Genomic DNA, 5,987 nt, shown 5'->3' on the forward strand with positions numbered 1-5,987 from the left:
CCATTTTTTTTATTTTTTTTTCAATAAGAGGTTTTAGAAACGAAGTTAAGAACTCCGAAGTTCAGAACTACATCAGAACTGCGTAAGAACTGCACTCCGATTGCCTAAAATGGCAGTCCTCTGACAGTCGGGTGCAGTGCTGATGCAGTTGCACTAACTGCGCAATAACTCCCATTTTGCAGCCGGATTCCAGTTGGAGTGCATGTTTTTGACAATAATTTACTAGTGCAACCAAATGCGACCATCTTATTTTATTAAAATAATTTATGTTAAATAACTTGGCTGAATGCAAGATATTAACCTTTGCCTGCAATTAAATGAGAAAATTGAAACTGTTGTGTCACTATCAGAAATGTCATTGAATCTGACAAAGGGATCAAGCAAGGCTACTACGACACTTGAAACTCGAAGTTCGTGTCGTGCGGTCCCTCTGACACTTATACTATTTAATACGAGAGCGAGAGGGACGGTACGATACGAACTTCGAGTTTCGTAGTAGCCGCAAGGTTCGCCGCGTGTTCGCCGTGAGTAGTATAGGTTATACAACGTGCCTACAATTTGTACCTATGGCAGTCGCGGTAGAATCTGGACGAAGCCGTCCGCATCCGTGAGCGCCAACCAGCTTGCGGTCGTAGTACGAATGTGAAATCCGCTCAGCAGGGCTACTACGAAACTCGAAGTTCGTGGGTTGCGGTCCCTCTGATACTTATACTATTTACAGTGGCGTAGCTACCAAGGGCTAGGCGCGCAGTGCCCCGGGCCCTCAAGCTCAGGGGGCCCTCGAAATTCTGCTTTATAGCTGATGACAAAGTTGCTTAGAAAGTATTTGTATATATAATGATTTTACTTCAAAAAACCTTACCAGTTTTGATAGCAGTGGGCCCATTTTTTTATTTGTCCCAGGGCCCTAGGTTACCTAGCTACGCCACTGACTATTTAGTACGAGAGCGAGAGGGACCGCACGACACGAACTTCGAGTTTGGAGTTTCGTAGTAGCCCTGCTGACTCGGTCCGACTCCGGCCGGTCGATTAGTGTGTTGTAGGTACTTACCGTTTAGGTACTCTAATGCTTCTCATATGTGCTCTGAGTTCACTTATGCGTTTCCTCTTTCGCTTAACTTTTTTAATACTGCGATTACCCATATTATTTGCTCTCAAAAGTAGTACTAGCGCGTTAGAAAAAATGTGCACAGGTCCGTCGTCGACTACGTACACGCGTGTACTGGCGACTGGGAAATACTTGGCCGCCGCCGCGCGCTAGAAACCTTTATTTTGCCAAAGACGAAATAAATTGGTATGATTGATGTACTCAACCTATTGAAAATCTATGAAGCATAAATCTAAATCTACTAAAAACTATTTAATAAAGCAAATTTTGTGTTGATATTCATAATATTTTCATAATATTTGGTTTAACGTGTAAATGAAGGCTCTTTTTCAAAAAAAATAATCTATCGAGGTTTTTGTCAGCAATCGTGTTTTTGATGAAGTCAAAAACTAGCTAATAGACTGAAAATACACATATAAAAAAATTGCAGTTGTAAGTATTGTGTAAGTATATTTAAATATTTTCTAAAATTGTAGTTTTCACTACGTACAGCGCCTTAAACAGTAATGCCCATCCCTAAATCTATCTTATAATAAATACATAACTATAAATATGGAGATTCACTGTATATGTAATTGAAACACTATCTAAATACATTCAATTATTTTTATCGTTCTCTTCATAGTAATTCTGTTAGATTTTAATTATCAAGTAACGAGTTAGTGTAGTCGACCAAGTGTTTCACCATTTCTAAGACAATTTCTACGTATATTGGGTTATTACCATATCGGGACTAAAACTCGTCATTAATCTCTAGGGATTAGTTTTTTTTTTTATTTACTAAGGAAACGCCTAAACAGCCAATAACGGAGGATTATCGCCATTTTCATTTTAGGGCGCGGAAATGACCTTAAAATGTCAATTGTACATAATAATAAAAAAAAAACACGATTTAATTTCGTGAAACAATTAATTATTACGAATATGAATCTACTTATTCAATCATATTAAGGATGAATTCATTTTATTATGCAGTCCAATTATTTTTAAAATAGTTTTCAAAGTTGGGATCTGTTGGCTAAATACAAATATGCAAGTATATAATTAAAGCGTCACTTAACATAAAAAAAAAAATTAAAGAAAAGAATAACCCGCCGAAAAAAAATTTGCAATTTGAATTTTGAACAGATGTCCACTAATCGTATCGAGCGTACGCTTTTAAAAAGTAATATTGTAATTTTAAACAGAACGTCTTTTTTTTCCTCCCATTCAAAGTGAAAAGTAGTGTTTAACGCGAGACTGAACAACCATTATGACACTCAAACTATAGCCACCTTCGCTCTGCCCGGGTGGCCAAATATCTCGTGTCTTATGGTTAGTTTTAGTCCCTTGTTGAACAATCTACTATTTTACAAGCTTTTATTTAACTTGCAACATTCATATGTTAGTTTGTAAGCATTAATTAGTGGTTTCAAAATTTGAAAACCATTTCTCGACCACTTCCTGATTTCCGATTGAGCTGAAATAGATACTTATGTAAATCCAGTGTCAATACAACAATCTAGCAGTGAAATTCTGTTTGACCAGCCAGGACTGTCTCCGCAGGACGGAATACTATGTATGACTAATGGCATCGACTTGAAACTTAGTATGGGTAGTTAGGATGACACATGCAAAAATTTACTATGTATCTATATCTACTGCAATTGACACAAGCTCATAGAGGCCGCAATTATCGAAAAAGAACAATAGTCTTCGATGTTTTAAGCTGGACAGCAGACATTCAATCAATCGTCAGTCTCATATTCATATCGACGATATTTCTCGTATCGTCGAAAGGACGTTCAGCAGCGGTAAAAGGATTCCTTGGTCAACTACACCACTGATTTTTTAATTTAATAAAGTATCTAAGCAATGGAATTATTTTCAGTAAACACCTTTCTCATTATAATACCTATCTAAGTTTACTTTCAATCGCTTAAGAAGTTTTCAAAATTCTCTCTCCATTTACTTTAACAAGATGGCTCCATTTACTTCAATCAACCCAACTTAGGGGCTGTTTCACCCACCTTTTGATTGATTAATATTATTGACGGATAAACGTGATGCACTCTCCGTCTATTCGACCAAAACAAACAGAGATCATCACATTTATTAATCAATGGATGGTGAAATAGGGGGTTAGTGTATTGTTTAATTTGTAGCTTGTCAGTTTTGTTGATTCTGTGATCCTCTGTGCATTTCCCAGCTATGATGGACGCGCTTACACGCGCGCAAGATGAAACCGCACGCGCGTGTAGCGCGTATTCCTGTTTTAACTCTCGAGTCAGTCTCGAAGAAAACAGAACCGCACCTATACGCGCGTACACTCGCCTCCAGAAACTAGGTTATACGCGCAAATAAGACACTGGTCTGAAACCCTTACGGCGAATTTCTGAGGTACTATCTAGCCAAGAATGTGCAGTCTTAAATTTTCATGTATGCAACTTTGACCAATTCTATACTTTATAATAGAATGGTAAGTGTACCACGATAAAATAACGTATGACTCACGTTGTCAATTTCATAAAAAAAAACTTTTTTAATAAGCGCCTCCCCAGTGCTGGATTAATCATTAGGCAAAGTAGGCAGTTGCCTACTTTGCCTAGGGGCCAGTGCGCGCATAAAGCTAAGTACATGTAGCTTTATTGAAATAGCTGAAAAAGCTTCAACATTATCAGCCGGAAGACGTCCACTATATAAAGAATACCACTATAAACGATAACTGGACACTTGCATTTATTGGTTGCCCGCAACTCTCGCGATGTCGTCAGTCCTCCTGCTTTTTTATACTCTTGGGGCCTCATAGTTCATATAAGTTGAATTGACTGTGGACAAATTGCTTGCTTGCGTCTTATTCTTATTCCTGATGCTATGTTGGATCTGGCTGGCTGACTGGCCTGGATTTTTGTGTGAAGATATCAGTATTAAAGAATTTTGAAGCGGTAGCCCAACATCCTGGGGTGGGCCCTAGACCATACTGGGGTGGGCACGGCCCACCCGGCCCCCCCTCTATACAAGGCAATAATTGGCCGTTCTTTCTTCCAACTAAAAGAGAAATACCGAAAAAAAAAAACAGTCAAGTGCGAGTCGCACTTGCACACCGAGGGAGGGCCACCCTCCCTCTCCCTACTTTGTAGGTCTCATGACTCCAGTGCTAGCAGAGCCCCTCTTCCAAGCAAAATGTAAGGAGCCTGGAGTGATTTTAGATGGTTACTCATATAGTCAGATAAACACAAAACCTTCATACCGAATTTCATGTGTTTTGGACAACAAGAAGTACCTACCCTATAGGTTTTTTGGTAAGGCAATATTGGGTGGAAACACTTGTTAATGACTAGCTTGATTTTTTCACACCTTCAAGGGTCAGACCTGAGTATTTGATAGGTACGGTCGAGGACTTCATGACAATGGTACCTTTTCAAAGGAAAATTAATTCCGATTTTCATTGTTAATTAATGCGATGTCACTATGACGTTTATTGTGAAATGGTTCCATGGTGGCACGAATGAATGAATTACAGAGAAGAAGAAGAAGATACACGAATGAATTAAAGACCTTGTCCTACTAATTTTAGCTTGATATCTTCACGCTTCCTGAGAAAAAGAGTGTTGACAGACGAACAAGGTAGTGTATAAGGGTTTAATTTTTTCCTTTTAAGGTATGTAATTTAATGGCTTTGCCAAAACAAACTTAGACATGCTTAAGACGACCGTTCTATGAACCATCACGTATTAAACACACGTTCAACGTCTAAGATTTAGTTGTAATACGACTATGTCCAATCCATAGCTGTACCAGCTTATGCAGTGCAAATTGGCACACTAAATAGAATCACGACTTTCCGAAATCTAGTCACCAAGATGTGGAATTCAAATAATATGGTTGTCGCATGGATTCTGCGTTTCTTCCTCCCTTCATTAGAAGCTTTAAGAGTGCAGTGAATAGAAAATAAAGAACAAATGAATACAAAAAGCAACAAGCATTTAGGGCCTACGCTAGCTGGCGCGGGCGCAGGTACAATCCTATGCGCGCGACGCGCGCAGTTAGCGCTGCTCACACTATTGTTCAACAGGCGGCCACCCGCTCCGCGCAAACCGCGTCGGCTACCATAGACCCTTAACATATCTGTCCTTTGTGAAACCCACCCCTGACGCTAATAAATAGAGATAGGAGTTTTCATGACACGGTAAGATGAAACCGAGCTGTGGAATCGACATTAATATTAAAATTAAATCTTACAACTACTGTCTTTTTTTTCTTAGCGAATTATACATAGATAAGTAATAGTATTAGATATACCTATTGGCCCTGTGCACGACATCAGCGCCACCTAGCGCCCGCAACTTTTTTGGCTCTGATGCTCTGACGTTTTGAAATTTCATCGCGACATTGTGACAAAAATGAAACCTATAACGTATTAATTTATAATACAAAATTACTGTGATACCGTGATTTGGGTGGACACAAGGTTGTGAATTCATTTTTGGTCATTAAAATTAAATGAGGTAAGTAAAATTTATTCAAAAAGTGTGTTTTATTTTCGTAATATCAGGGTTTGTTTACTTCATGTTTAGTTGTACTTTTACTGTAAAACGAAAAGATAACGCTATCTTATTGGTTTCTCTGAATAATAGTAAAATTATATAATTGCTCTTAAATCGCTAGTCATAAATTAAATATCGTTTTCAGATCAAAATGAGTATCATTTTGAAGACCGGTTTTGTGAGTATCACTCAATATAAAATTTCAACTACAACCGTTTCATAATGAAAATTGTTGCTGGACATGTCCGAGATGTAGAGGAATTAAGAACAAAAGAGGGACAGTGTTCAGTAATTCAAGCTCGCATCATAACACAAACATCTATTACTAAAATTAGGTAGTTAAAGTCTATACA

This window comes from Choristoneura fumiferana, chromosome 6 (genome assembly GCF_025370935.1).
Source record: "Choristoneura fumiferana chromosome 6, NRCan_CFum_1, whole genome shotgun sequence".
In the NCBI taxonomy this organism is placed as follows: domain Eukaryota; kingdom Metazoa; phylum Arthropoda; class Insecta; order Lepidoptera; family Tortricidae; genus Choristoneura; species Choristoneura fumiferana.